We start from the raw sequence: 20,514 nt of genomic DNA, 5'->3' as shown, positions 1-20,514 counted from the left end.
TATATGCGATAACAACTACATATGTATACATAGGATATCAGCGATATATGCGATAACAACTACATATGTATACATAGGATATCAGCGATATAAGTGATAACAACTTCATATGTATACATATGATATCAGCGATATATACGCTAACAGCTACATATGTATACATATGATATCAGCGATATAAACGCTAACAACTACATATGTATACATATGATATCAGCGATATATACGCTAACAACTACATATGTATACATATGATGTCAGCGATATATACGCTAACAACTACATATGTATACATAGGATATCGGCGATATATGCGATAACAACTACATATGTATACATAGGATATCGGCGATATGAACTACATATGTATACATAGGATATCAGCGATATATGCGATAACAACTACATATGTATACACAGGATATCAGCGATATGTGCGATATCAATTACATATGTATACATGAGATATCAGCGATATATACGATAACAACTACATATGTATACATGAGATATCAGCGATATATGTGATAACAACTACATATGTATACAATATAGGATACCAGCGATATGTGCAATAACAACTGCATATGTATACATGAGATATCAGCGATATATACGATAACAACTACATATGTATACATAGGATATCAGCGATATATGCGATAACAACTACATATGTATACACAGGATATCAGCGATATGTGCGATATCAATTACATATGTATACATGAGATATCAGCGATATATACGATAACAACTACATATGTATACATGAGATATCAGCGATATATGTGATAACAACTACATATGTATACAATATAGGATATCAGCGATATGTGCAATAACAACTACATATGTATACATGAGATATCAGCGATATATGCGATAACAACTAGATATGTATACATGAGATATCGGCGATATGTGCGATAACAACTACATATGTATACATGAGATATCAGTGATACATGCGATAACAACTACATATGTATACATGAGATATCAGTGATATGTGCGATAACAACTACATATGTATACATGAGATATCAGTGATACATGCGATAACAACTACATATGTATACATGAAATATCAGTGATATGTGCGATAACAACTACATATGTATACATGAGATATCAGTGATATGTGCGATAACAACTACATATGTATACATGAGATATCAGCGATATGTGCGATAACAACTACATATGTATACATGAGATGTCTGCGATATATGCGATAACAACTACATATGTATACATGAGATATCAGCGATATGTGCGATAACAACTACATATGTGTACATAGGATATCAGTGATATGTGCGATAACAACTACATATGTGTACATAGGATATCAGCGATATGTGCGATAACAACTACATATGTATACATGAGATATCAGTGATATGTGCGATAACAACTACATATGTATTTATAGGATATCAGCGATATGTGTGACAACAACTAGATATATATACATGAGATATCAGCGATATGTGCGATAACAACTACATATGTATTCATATGATATCAGCGATATGTGCGATATCAACTACATATGTATTCATATGATATCAGTGATATGAGCGATAACAACTGCATATGTATACATAGGATATCAGCGATGTATGCGATAACAACTACACATAGGATATCAGCGATATATGTGATAAAAACTACATCTGTATACATGGGATATCAGTGGTACATGCGATAACAACTACATATGTATTCATGAGATATCAGCGATATGTGCGATAACAACTGCATATGTATTCATGAGATATCAGCGATATGTGCGATAACAACTACATATGTATTCATGAGATATCAGCGATATGTGCGATAACAACTACATATGTATACATGAGATGTCTGCGATATATGCGATAACAACTACATATGTATACATGAGATATCAGCGATATGTGCGATAACAACTACATATGTGTACATAGGATATCAGTGATATGTGCGATAACAACTACATATGTGTACATAGGATATCAGCGATATGTGCGATAACAACTACATATGTATACATGAGATATCAGTGATATGTGCGATAACAACTACATATGTATTTATAGGATATCAGCGATATGTGTGACAACAACTAGATATATATACATGAGATATCAGCGATATGTGCGATAACAACTACATATGTATTCATATGATATCAGCGATATGTGCGATATCAACTACATATGTATTCATATGATATCAGTGATATGAGCGATAACAACTGCATATGTATACATAGGTTATCAGCGATGTATGCGATAACAACTACACATAGGATATCAGCGATATATGTGATAAAAACTACATCTGTATACATGGGATATCAGTGGTACATGCGATAACAACTACATATGTATTCATGAGATATCAGCGATATGTGCGATAACAACTGCATATGTATTCATGAGATATCAGCGATATGTGCGATAACAACTACATATGTATTCATGAGATATCAGCGATATGTGCGATAACAACTACATCTGTATACATAGGATATCAGTGGTACATGCGATTACAACTACATATGTATTCATGAGATATCAGCGATATGTGCATAATAACTACATATGTATTCATGAGATATCAGCGATATGTGCGATAACAACTACATATGTATACATGAGATATCAGCGATATGTGCAATAACAACTACATATGTATACATGAGATATCAGCGATATGTGCGATAACAACTACATATGTATACATGAGATATCAGCGATATGTGCGATAACAACTAGATATGTATACATGAGATATCGGCGATATGTGCGATAACAACTACATCTGTATACATAGGATATCAGTGATATGTGCGATAACAACTAAATCTGTATACATGAGATATAAGTGATATGTGCGATAACAACTACATATGTATACATGAGATATCAGTGATATGTGCGATAACAACTACATATGTATACATGAGATATCAGTGATATGTGCGATAACAACTACATATGTATACATAGGATATCAGTGATATATTCAATAACAACTACATATGTATACATAGGATATCAGCGATATATGCGATAACAACTACATAAGTATACTTAGGATATCAGCGATATATGTGATAACAACTACACATATACAAATAGGATATCAGCGATATATGGGATAACAACTACATATGTATACATAGGATATCAGCGATATATGCGATAACAACTACACATGTACACATAGGATATCAGCGATATATGCGATAACAAATATATATATGTATACATAGGATATCAGCGATATGTGCGATAACAACTAAATCTATATACATGAGATATAAGTGATATGTGCGATAACAACTACATATGTATACATAGGATATCAGCGATATATGCAATAACAACTACATATGTGTACATAGGATATCAGCAATACATGCAATAACAACTACATCTGTATACATGCGATATCAGCGATATGTGTGACAGCAACTACATATGTATACATGAGATATCAGCGATATGTGCGATAACAACTACATATGTATACATGAGATATCAGCGATATATGCGATAACAACTACATATGTATACATATGATATATGCGATATATGCGATAACTACTACATATGTATACGTAAGATATCAGCGATATGTGCGATAACAACTACATATGTATACATAGGATATCAGCGATATGTGCGATATCAACTACATATGTATACATGAGATATTAGCGATATATACGATAACAACTACATATGTATACATAGTATATCAGCGATATATGAGATAACAACTACATCTGTATACATATGATATCAGTGATACATGCGATAACAACTACATATGTATACAAAGGATATCAGTGATATGTGCGATATCAACTACATATGTATACATGAGATATCAGCGATATATACGATAACAACTACATATGTATACATAGGATATCAGCGATATATGCGATAACAACTACATATGTATACACAGGATATCAGCGATATGTGCGATATCAATTACATATGTATACATGAGATATCAGCGATATATACGATAACAACTACATATGTATACATGAGATATCAGCGATATATGTGATAACAACTACATATGTATACAATATAGGATACCAGCGATATGTGCAATAACAACTACATATGTATACATGAGATATCAGCGATATATGCGATAACAACTAGATATGTATACATGAGATATCGGCGATATGTGCGATAACAACTACATATGTATACATGAGATATCAGTGATACATGCGATAACAACTACATATGTATACATGAGATATCAGTGATATGTGCGATAACAACTACATATGTATACATGAGATATCAGTGATACATGCGATAACAACTACATATGTATACATGAGATATCAGTGATATGTGCGATAACAACTACATATGTATACATGAGATATCAGTGATATGTGCGATAACAACTACATATGTATACATGAGATATCAGCGATATGTGCGATAACAACTACATATGTATACATGAGATATCAGTGATATGTGCGATAACAACTACATATGTATTTATAGGATATCAGCGATATGTGTGACAACAACTAGATATATATACATGAGATATCAGCGATATGAGCGATAACAACTACATATGTATTCATAAGATATCAGCGATATCTGCGATATCAACTACATATGTATTCATATGATATCAGTGATATGAGCGATAACAACTGCATATGTATACATAGGATATCAGCGATGTATGCGATAACAACTACACATAGGATATCAGCGATATATGTGATAACAACTACATCTCTATACATGGGATATCAGCGATATGTGCGATTACAACTACATATGTATACATGAGATATCAGCGATATATACGATAACAACTACATATGTATACATGAGATATCAGCGATATATGTGATAGCAACTACATATGTATACAATATAGGATACCAGCGATATGTGCAATAACAACTACATATGTATACATGAGATATCAGCGATATATGCGATAACAACTAGATATGTATACATGAGATATCGGCGATATGTGCGATAACAACTACATATGTATACATGAGATATCAGTGATACATGCGATAACAACTACATATGTATACATGAGATATCAGTGATATGTGCGATAACAACTACATATGTATACATGAGATATTAGTGATACATGCGATAACAACTACATATGTATACATGAGATATCAGTGATATGTGCGATAACAACTACATATGTATACATGAGATATCAGTGATATGTGCGATAACAACTACATATGTATACATGAGATATCAGTGATATGTGCGATAACAACTACATATGTATACATGAGATATCAGCGATATGTGCGATAACAACTACATATGTGTACATAGGATATCAGCGATATGTGCGATAACAACTGCATATGTATACATGAGATATCAGCGACATGTGCGATGACAACTACATATGTGTACATAGGATATCAGCGATATGTGCGATAACAACTACATATGTATACATGAGATATCAGTGATATGTGCGATAACAACTACATATGTATTTATAGGATATCAGCGATATGTGTGACAACAACTAGATATATATACATGAGATATCAGCGATATGTGCGATAACAACTACATATGTATTCATAAGATATCAGCGATATGTGCGATATCAACTACATATGTATTCATATGATATCAGTGATATGAGCGATAACAACTGCATATGTATACATAGGATATCAGCGATGTATGCGATAAAAACTACACATAGGATATCAGCGATATATGTGATAACAACTACATCTCTATACATGGGATATCAGCGATATGTGCGATTACAACTACATATGTATACATGAGATACAGCGATATGTGCGATAACAACTACATATGTGTACATAGGATATCAGCGATATATGCGATAACAACTACATATGTATACACAGGATATCAGCGATATGTGCGATATCAATTACATATGTATACTTGAGATATCAGCGATATATACGATAACAACTACATATGTATACATGAGATATCAGCGATATATGTGATAACAACTACATATGTATACAATATAGGATACCAGCGATATGTGCAATAACAACTACATATGTATACATGAGATATCAGCGATATATGCGATAACAACTAGATATGTATACATGAGATATCGGCGATATGTGCGATAACAACTACATATGTATACATGAGATATCAGTGATACATGCGATAACAACTACATATGTATACATGAGATATCAGTGATATGTGCGATAACAACTACATATGTATACATGAGATATTAGTGATACATGCGATAACAACTACATATGTATACATGAGATATCAGTGATATGTGCGATAACAACTACATATGTATACATGAGATATCAGTGATATGTGCGATAACAACTACATATGTATACATGAGATATCAGCGATATGTGCGATAACAACTACATATGTATACATGAGATGTCTGTGATATATGCGATAACAACTACATATGTATACATGAGATATCAGCGATATGTGCGATAACAACTACATATGTGTACATAGGATATCAGCGATATGTGCGATAACAACTGCATATGTATACATGAGATATCAGCGACATGTGCGATGACAACTACATATGTGTACATAGGATATCAGCGATATGTGCGATAACAACTACATATGTATACATGAGATATCAGTGATATGTGCGATAACAACTACATATGTATTTATAGGATATCAGCGATATGTGTGACAACAACTAGATATATATACATGAGATATCAGCGATATGTGCGATAACAACTACATATGTATTCATAAGATATCAGCGATATGTGCGATATCAACTACATATATATTCATATGATATCAGTGATATGAGCGATAACAACTGCATATGTAAACATAGGATATCAGCGATGTATGCGATAACAACTACACATAGGATATCAGCGATATATGTGATAACAACTACATCTGTATACATGGGATATCAGTGGTACATGCGATGACAACTACATATGTATTCATGAGATATCAGCGATATGTGCGATAACAACTGCATATGTATTCATGAGATATCAGCGATATGTGCGATAACAACTACATATGTATTCATGAGATATCAGCGATATGTGCGATAACAACTACATCTGTATACATAGGATATCAGTGGTACATGCGATAACAACTACATATGTATTCATGAGATATCAGCGATATGTGCATAATAACTACATATGTATTCATGAGATATCAGCGATATGTGCGATAACAACTACATATGTATACATGAGATATCAGCGATATGTGCAATAACAACTACATATGTATACATGAGATATCAGCGATATGTGCGATAACAACTACATATGTATACATGAGATATCAGCGATATGTGCGATAACAACTAGATATGTATACATGAGATATCGGCGATATGTGCGATAACAACTACATCTGTATACATAGGATATCAGTGATATGTGCGATAACAACTAAATCTGTATACATGAGATATAAGTGATATGTGCGATAACAACTACATATGTATACATGAGATATCAGTGATATGTGCGATAACAACTACATATGTATACATGAGATATCAGTGATATGTGCGATAACAACTACATATGTATACATAGGATATCAGTGATATATGCAATAACAACTACATATGTATACATAGGATATCAGCGATATATGCGATAACAACTACATAAGTATACTTAGGATATCAGCGATATATGTGATAACAACTACACATATACAAATAGGATATCAGCGATATATGCGATAACAACTACATATGTATACATAGGATATCAGCGATATATGCGATAACAACTACACATGTACACATAGGATATCAGCGATATATGTGATAACAAATATATATATATGTATACATAGGATATCAGCGATATGTGCGATAAAAACTAAATCTATATACATGAGATATAAGTGATATGTGCGATAACAACTACATATGTATACATAGGATATCAGCGATATATGCAATAACAACTACATATGTGTACATAGGATATCAGTGATACATGCAATAACAACTACATATGTATACAAAGGATATCAGTGATACATGCAATAACAACTACATATGTATACAAAGGATATCAGCGATATATGTGATAACAACTACACATGTACACATAGGATATCAGCGATATATGCGATAACAGATACATATGTATACATAAGATATCAGCGATATATACGATAACAACTACATATGTATACATAGTATATCAGTGATATATGTGATAGCAACTACATATGTATACATATGATATCAGCGATATATACGCTAACAGCTACATATGTATACATACGATATCAGCGATATATACTCTAACAACTACATATGTATACATATGATATCAGCGATATATACGGTAACAACTACATATGTATACATATGATATAATCGATATATATGCTAACAACTACATATATATACATATGATATCAGCGATATATACGCTAACAACTACATATGTATACATATGATATCAGCGATATATACGCTAACAACTACATATGTATACATAGGATATCAGCGATATATGCGATAACAGATACATATGTATACATAAGATATCAGCGATATATACGATAACAACTACATATGTATACATAGGATATCAGCGATATGTGCGATAACAGATACATATATATACATATTATATCAGCGATATATACGCTAACAACTACATATGTATACATATGATATCAGCGATATATACGCTAACAACTACATATGTATACATAGGATATCAGTGATATATGTGATAACAACTACATATGTATACATGAGATGTCTGTGATATATGCGATAACAACTACAAATGTATACATAGGATATCAGCGATATATACGATAACAACTACATATGTATACATAGTATATCAGCGATATATGCGATAACAACTACATATATGTACATAGGATATCAGCGATATGTGCGATAACAACTACATATGTATACATGAGATATCAGCGATATGTGCGATAACAACTACATATGTGTACATAGGATATCAGCTATATGTGCGATAACAACTACATATGTATACATGAGATATCAGCGATATGTGCGATATCAACTACATATGTATTCATATGATATCAGTGATATGAGCGATAACAACTGCATATTTATACATAGGATATCAGCGATGTATGCGATAACAACTACACATAGGATATCAGCGATATATGTGATAACAACTACATCTGTATACATAGGATATCAGTGGTACATGCGATAACAACTACATATGTATTCATGAGATATCAGCGATATGTGCGATAACAACTGCATATGTATTCATGAGATATCAGCGATATGTGCGATAACAACTACATATGTATTCATGAGATATCAGCGATATGTGCGATAACAACTACATCTGTATACATAGGATATCAGTGGTACATGCGATAACAACTACATATGTATACAAAGGATATCAGTGATATGTGCAATAACAACTACATATGTATTCATGAGATATCAGCGATATATGCATAATGACTACATATGTATTCATGAGATATCAGCGATATGTGCGATAACAACTACAAATGTATACATGAGATATCAGCGATATGTGCGATAACAACTACATATGTATACATGAGATAACAGCGATATGTGCGATAACAACTACATATGTATTCATAAGATATCAGCGATATGTGCGATATCAACTACATATGTATTCATATGATATCAGTGATATGAGCGATAACAACTGCATATGTATACATAGGATATCAGCGATGTATGCGATAACAACTACACATAGGATATCAGCGATATATGTGATAACAACTACATCTCTATACATGGGATATCAGCGATATGTGCGATTACAACTACATATGTATACATGAGATACAGCGATATGTGCGATAACAACTACATATGTGTACATAGGATATCAGCGATATATGCGATAACAACTACATATGTATACACAGGATATCAGCGATATGTGCGATATCAATTACATATGTATACATGAGATATCAGCGATATATACGATAACAACTACATATGTATACATGAGATATCAGCGATATATGTGATAACAACTACATATGTATACAATATAGGATACCAGCGATATGTGCAATAACAACTACATATGTATACATGAGATATCAGCGATATATGCGATAACAACTAGATATGTATACATGAGATATCGGCGATATGTGCGATAACAACTACATATGTATACATGAGATATCAGTGATACATGCGATAACTACATATGTATACATGAGATATCAGTGATATGTGCGATAACAACTACATATGTATACATGAGATATTAGTGATACATGCGATAACAACTACATATGTATACATGAGATATCAGTGATATGTGCGATAACAACTACATATGTATACATGAGATATCAGTGATATGTGCGATAACAACTACATATGTATACATGAGATATCAGCGATATGTGCGATAACAACTACATATGTATACATGAGATGTCTGTGATATATGCGATAACAACTACATATGTATACATGAGATATCAGCGATATGTGCGATAACAACTACATATGTGTACATAGGATATCAGCGATATGTGCGATAACAACTGCATATGTATACATGAGATATCAGCGACATGTGCGATGACAACTACATATGTGTACATAGGATATCAGCGATATGTGCGATAACAACTACATATGTATACATGAGATATCAGTGATATGTGCGATAACAACTACATATGTATTTATAGGATATCAGCGATATGTGTGACAACAACTAGATATATATACATGAGATATCAGCGATATGTGCGATAACAACTACATATGTATTCATAAGATATCAGCGATATGTGCGATATCAACTACATATATATTCATATGATATCAGTGATATGAGCGATAACAACTGCATATGTATACATAGGATATCAGCGATGTATGCGATAACAACTACACATAGGATATCAGCGATATATGTGATAACAACTACATCTGTATACATGGGATATCAGTGGTACATGCGATGACAACTACATATGTATTCATGAGATATCAGCGATATGTGCGATAACAACTGCATATGTATTCATGAGATATCAGCGATATGTGCGATAACAACTACATATGTATTCATGAGATATCAGCGATATGTGCGATAACAACTACATCTGTATACATAGGATATCAGTGGTACATGCGATAACAACTACATATGTATTCATGAGATATCAGCGATATGTGCATAATAACTACATATGTATTCATGAGATATCAGCGATATGTGCGATAACAACTACATATGTATACATGAGATATCAGCGATATGTGCAATAACAACTACATAAGTATACATGAGATATCAGCGATATGTGCGATAACAACTACATATGTATACATGAGATATCAGCGATATGTGCGATAACAACTAGATATGTATACATGAGATATCGGCGATATGTGCGATAACAACTACATCTGTATACATAGGATATCAGTGATATGTGCGATAACAACTAAATCTGTATACATGAGATATAAGTGATATGTGCGATAACAACTACATATGTATACATGAGATATCAGTGATATGTGCGATAACAACTACATATGTATACATGAGATATCAGTGATATGTGCGATAACAACTACATATGTATACATAGGATATCAGTGATATATGCAATAACAACTACATATGTATACATAGGATATCAGCGATATATGCGATAACAACTACATAAGTATACTTAGGATATCAGCGATATATGTGATAACAACTACACATATACAAATAGGATATCAGCGATATATGCGATAACAACTACATATGTATACATAGGATATCAGCGATATATGCGATAACAACTACACATGTACACATAGGATATCAGCGATATATGTGATAACAAATATATATATATGTATACATAGGATATCAGCGATATGTGCGATAACAACTAAATCTATATACATGAGATATAAGTGATATGTGCGATAACAACTACATATGTATACATAGGATATCAGCGATATATGCAATAACAACTACATATGTGTACATAGGATATCAGTGATACATGCAATAACAACTACATATGTATACAAAGGATATCAGTGATACATGCAATAACAACTACATATGTATACAAAGGATATCAGCGATATATGTGATAACAACTACACATGTACACATAGGATATCAGCGATATATGCGATAACAGATACATATGTATACATAAGATATCAGCGATATATACGATAACAACTACATATGTATACATAGTATATCAGTGATATATGTGATAGCAACTACATATGTATACATATGATATCAGCGATATATACGCTAACAGCTACATATGTATACATACGATATCAGCGATATATACTCTAACAACTACATATGTATACATATGATATCAGCGATATATACGGTAACAACTACATATGTATACATATGATATAATCGATATATATGCTAACAACTACATATATATACATATGATATCAGCGATATATACGCTAACAACTACATATGTATACATATGATATCAGCGATATATACGCTAACAACTACATATGTATACATAGGATATCAGCGATATATGCGATAACAGATACATATGTATACATAAGATATCAGCGATATATACGATAACAACTACATATGTATACATAGGATATCAGCGATATGTGCGATAACAGATACATATATATACATATTATATCAGCGATATATACGCTCACAACTACATATGTATACATATGATATCAGCGATATATACGCTAACAACTACATATGTATACATAGGATATCAGTGATATATGTGATAACAACTACATATGTATACATGAGATGTCTGTGATATATGCGATAACAACTACAAATGTATACATAGGATATCAGCGATATATACGATAACAACTACATATGTATACATAGTATATCAGCGATATATGCGATAACAACTACATATATGTACATAGGATATCAGCGATATGTGCGATAACAACTACATATGTATACATGAGATATCAGCGATATGTGCGATAACAACTACATATGTGTACATAGGATATCAGCGATATGTGCGATAACAACTACATATGTATACATGAGATATCAGCGATATGTGCGATATCAACTACATATGTATTCATATGATATCAGTGATATGAGCGATAACAACTGCATATTTATACATAGGATATCAGCGATGTATGCGATAACAACTACACATAGGATATCAGCGATATATGTGATAACAACTACATCTGTATACATAGGATATCAGTGGTACATGCGATAACAACTACATATGTATTCATGAGATATCAGCGATATGTGCGATAACAACTGCATATGTATTCATGAGATATCAGCGATATGTGCGATAACAACTACATATGTATTCATGAGATATCAGCGATATGTGCGATAACAACTACATCTGTATACATAGGATATCAGTGGTACATGCGATAACAACTACATATGTATACAAAGGATATCAGTGATATGTGCAATAACAACTACATATGTATTCATGAGATATCAGCGATATATGCATAATGACTACATATGTATTCATGAGATATCAGCGATATGTGCGATAACAACTACAAATGTATACATGAGATATCAGCGATATGTGCGATAACAACTACATATGTATACATGAGATATCAGCGATATGTGCGATAACAACTAGATATGTATACATGAGATATCGGCGATATGTGCGATAACAACTACATCTGTATACATAGGATATCAGTGATATGTGCGATAACAACTAAATCTGTATACATGAGATATAAGTGATATGTGCGATAACAACTACATATGTATACATGAGATATCAGTGATATGTGCGATAACAACTACATATGTATACATGAGATATCAGTGATATGTGCGATAACAACTACATATGTATACATAGGATATCAGTGATATATGCAATAACAACTACATATGTATACATAGGATATCAGCGATATATGCGATAACAACTACATAAGTATACTTAGGATATCAGCGATATATGTGATAACAACTACACATATACAAATAGGATATCAGCGATATATGCGATAACAACTACATATGTATACATAGGATATCAGCGATATATGCGATAACAACTACACATGTACACATAGGATATCAGCGATATATGTGATAACAAATATATATATATGTATACATAGGATATCAGCGATATGTGCGATAACAACTAAATCTATATACATGAGATATAAGTGATATGTGCGATAACAACTACATATGTATACATAGGATATCAGCGATATATGCAATAACAACTACATATGTGTACATAGGATATCAGTGATACATGCAATAACAACTACATATGTATACAAAGGATATCAGTGATACATGCAATAACAACTACATATGTATACAAAGGATATCAGCGATATATGTGATAACAACTACACATGTACACATAGGATATCAGCGATATATGCGATAACAGATACATATGTATACATAAGATATCAGCGATATATACGATAACAACTACATATGTATACATAGTATATCAGTGATATATGTGATAGCAACTACATATGTATACATATGATATCAGCGATATATACGCTAACAGCTACATATGTATACATACGATATCAGCGATATATACTCTAACAACTACATATGTATACATATGATATCAGCGATATATACGGTAACAACTACATATGTATACATATGATATAATCGATATATATGCTAACAACTACATATATATACATATGATATCAGCGATATATACGCTAACAACTACATATGTATACATATGATATCAGCGATATATACGCTAACAACTACATATGTATACATAGGATATCAGCGATATATGCGATAACAGATACATATGTATACATAAGATATCAGCGATATATACGATAACAACTACATATGTATACATAGGATATCAGCGATATGTGCGATAACAGATACATATATATACATATTATATCAGCGATATATACGCTCACAACTACATATGTATACATATGATATCAGCGATATATACGCTAACAACTACATATGTATACATAGGATATCAGTGATATATGTGATAACAACTACATATGTATACATGAGATGTCTGTGATATATGCGATAACAACTACAAATGTATACATAGGATATCAGCGATATATACGATAACAACTACATATGTATACATAGTATATCAGCGATATATGCGATAACAACTACATATATGTACATAGGATATCAGCGATATGTGCGATAACAACTACATATGTATACATGAGATATCAGCGATATGTGCGATAACAACTACATATGTGTACATAGGATATCAGCGATATGTGCGATAACAACTACATATGTATACATGAGATATCAGCGATATGTGCGATATCAACTACATATGTATTCATATGATATCAGTGATATGAGCGATAACAACTGCATATTTATACATAGGATATCAGCGATGTATGCGATAACAACTACACATAGGATATCAGCGATATATGTGATAACAACTACATCTGTATACATAGGATATCAGTGGTACATGCGATAACAACTACATATGTATTCATGAGATATCAGCGATATGTGCGATAACAACTGCATATGTATTCATGAGATATCAGCGATATGTGCGATAACAACTACATATGTATTCATGAGATATCAGCGATATGTGCGATAACAACTACATCTGTATACATAGGATATCAGTGGTACATGCGATAACAACTACATATGTATACAAAGGATATCAGTGATATGTGCAATAACAACTACATATGTATTCATGAGATATCAGCGATATATGCATAATGACTACATATGTATTCATGAGATATCAGCGATATGTGCGATAACAACTACAAATGTATACATGAGATATCAGCGATATGTGCGATAACAACTACATATGTATACATGAGATAACAGCGATATGTCCGATAACAACTACATATGTATACATGATATATCAGCGATATATGCGATAACAACTACATATATGTACATAGGATATCAGCGATATGTGCGATAACAACTACATATGTATACATGAGATACCAGTGATATGTGCGATAACAACTAGATATGTATACATAGGATATCAGCGATGTATGCGATATCAACTACACATAGGATATCAGCAATATATATGATAACAAATACATATGTATACATAGGATATCAGCGATATATGCGATAACAACTACATATGTATACATATGATATAAGCGATATGTGCGATATCAACTACATATGTATACATGAGATATCAGCGATATATGCGATAACAACTACATATGTATACATATGATATCAGCGATATGTGCGATATCAACTACATATGTATACATGAGATATCAGCGATATATACGATAACAACAACATATGTATACATAGCATATCAGCGATATATGCGATAACAACTACATATGTATACACAGGATATCAGCGATATGTGCGATATCAATTACATATGTATACATGAGATATCAGCGATATGTGCGATAATAACTAGATATGTATACATTAGATATCGGCGATATATGCGATAACAACTACATATGTATACATGAGATATCAGCGATATGTGCGATAACAACTACATATGTATACATAAGATATTAGCGATATATGTGATAACAACTACATATGTATACATAGGATATCAGCGATATGTGTGATAACAACTACATATGTATACATATGATATCAGCAATACATGCAATAACAACTACATCTGTATACATGAGATATCAGCGATATGTGTGACAGCAACTACATATGTATACATGAGATATCAGCGATATGTGCGATAACAACTACATATGTATACATGAGATAGCGATATATGCGATAACAACTACATATATGTACATAGGATATCAGCGATATGTGCGATAACAACTACATATGTATACATGAGATATCAGTGATATGTGCGATAACAAATACATATGCATACATAGGATATTAGCGGTATGTGCGATAACAACTACATATGTATTTTTAGGATATCGGCGATATGTGCGATAACAACTAGATATGTATACATGAGATATCGGCGATATGTGCGATAACAGATACATATATATACATATTATATCAGCGATATATACGCTAACAACTACATATGTATACATATGATATCAGCGATATATACGCTAACAACTACATATGTATACATAGGATATCAGTGATATATGTGATAACAACTACATATGTATACATGAGATGTCTGTGATATATGCGATAACAACTACAAATGTATACATAGGATATCAGCGATATATACGATAACAACTACATATGTATACATAGTATATCAGCGATATATGCGATAACAACTACATATATGTACATAGGATATCAGCGATATGTGCGATAACAACTACATATGTATACATGAGATATCAGCGATATGTGCGATAACAACTACATATGTGTACATAGGATATCAGCGATATGTGCGATAACAACTACATATGTATACATGAGATATCAGCGATATGTGCGATATCAACTACATATGTATTCATATGATATCAGTGATATGAGCGATAACAACTGCATATTTATACATAGGATATCAGCGATGTATGCGATAACAACTACACATAGGATATCAGCGATATATGTGATAACAACTACATCTGTATACATAGGATATCAGTGGTACATGCGATAACAACTACATATGTATTCATGAGATATCAGCGATATGTGCGATAACAACTGCATATGTATTCATGAGATATCAGCGATATGTGCGATAACAACTACATATGTATTCATGAGATATCAGCGATATGTGCGATAACAACTACATCTGTATACATAGGATATCAGTGGTACATGCGATAACAACTACATATGTATACAAAGGATATCAGTGATATGTGCAATAACAACTACATATTAATTCATGAGATATCAGCGATATATGCATAATGACTACATATGTATTCATGAGATATCAGCGATATGTGCGATAACAACTACAAATGTATACATGAGATATCAGCGATATGTGCGATAACAACTACATATGTATACATGAGATAACAGCGATATGTCCGATAACAACTACATATGTATACATGATATATCAGCGATATATGCGATAACAACTACATATATGTACATAGGATATCAGCGATATGTGCGATAACAACTACATATGTATACATGAGATACCAGTGATATGTGCGATAACAACTAGATATGTATACATAGGATATCAGCGATGTATGCGATATCAACTACACATAGGATATCAGCAATATATGTGATAACAAATACATATGTATACATAGGATATCAGCGATATATGCGATAACAACTACATATGTATACATATGATATAAGCGATATGTGCGATATCAACTACATATGTATACATGAGATATCAGCGATATATGCGATAACAACTACATATGTATACATATGATATCAGCGATATGTGCGATATCAACTACATATGTATACATGAGATATCAGCGATATATACGATAACAACAACATATGTATACATAGCATATCAGCGATATATGCGATAACAACTACATATGTATACACAGGATATCAGCGATATGTGCGATATCAATTACATATGTATACATGAGATATCAGCGATATGTGCGATAATAACTAGATATGTATACATTAGATATCGGCGATATATGCGATAACAACTACATATGTATACATGAGATATCAGCGATATGTGCGATAACAACTACATATGTATACATAAGATATTAGAGATATATGCGATAACAACTACATATGTATACATAGGATATCAGCGATATGTGTGATAACAACTACATATGTATACATATGATATCAGCAATACATGCAATAACAACTACATCTGTATACATGAGATATCAGCGATATGTGTGACAGCAACTACATATGTATACATGAGATATCAGCGATATGTGCGATAACAACTACATATGTATACATGAGATAGCGATATATGCGATAACAACTACATATATGTACATAGGATATCAGCGATATGTGCGATAACAACTACATATGTATACATGAGATATCAGTGATATGTGCGATAACAAATACATATGCATACATAGGATATTAGCGGTATGTGCGATAACAACTACATATGTATTTTTAGGATATCGGCGATATGTGCGATAACAACTAGATATGTATACATGAGATATCGGCGATATGTGCGATAACAACTACATCTGTATACATAGGATATCAGCGATATGTGCGATAACAACTAAATCTGTATACATGAGATATAAGTGATATGTGCGATAACATCTACATATGTATACATGAGATATCAGTGATATGTGCGATAACAACTACATATGTATACATGAGATATCAGTGATATGTGCGATAACAACTACATATGTATATATAGGATATCAGCGATATATGCAATAACAACTACATATGTATACATAGGATATCAGCGAAATATGCGATAACAACTACATAAGTACACATAGGATATCAGCGATAAATGTGATAACAACTACACATATACAAATAGGATATCAGCGATATATGCGATAACAACTACATATGTATACATAGGATATCAGCGATATATGCGATAACAACTACACATGTACACATAGGATATCAGCGATATATGTGATAACAAATATATATATGTATACATAGGATATCAGCGATATGTGCGATAACAACTAAATCTATATACATGAGATATAAGTGATATGTGCGATAACAACTACATATGTATACATAGGATATCAGCGATATATGCAATAACAACTACATATGTGTACATAGGATATCAGTGATACATGCAATAACAACTACATATGCATACAAAGGATATCAGTGATACATGCAATAACAACTACATATGTATACAAGGGATATCAGCGATATATGCAATAACAACTACACATGTATACATAGGATATCAGCGATATATGTGATAACAACTACACATGTATACATAGGATATCAGCGATATATGTGATAACAACTACACATGTACACATAGGATATCAGCGATATATGCGATAACAGATACATATGTATACATAAGATATCAGCGATATATACGATAACAACTACATATGTATACATAGTATATCAGTGATATATGTGATAACAACTACATATGTATACATATGATATCAGCGATATGTACGCTAACAGCTACATATGTATACATACGATATCAGCGATATATATGATAACAACTACATATGTATACATAGGATATCAGCGATATGTGCAATAACAGATACATATATATACATATTATATCAGCGATATATACGCTAACAACTACATATGTATACATAGGATATCAGATATATGTGCAATAATAACTACATATGTATACATATGATATCAGCGATATATGAGATAACAACTAC

Source organism: Saccoglossus kowalevskii, chromosome 7 (assembly GCF_978046115.1).
Source record: "Saccoglossus kowalevskii chromosome 7, keSacKowa6.1, whole genome shotgun sequence".
In the NCBI taxonomy this organism is placed as follows: Eukaryota; Metazoa; Hemichordata; class Enteropneusta; family Harrimaniidae; genus Saccoglossus; species Saccoglossus kowalevskii.
This window is presented reverse-complemented; position numbering follows the sequence as displayed.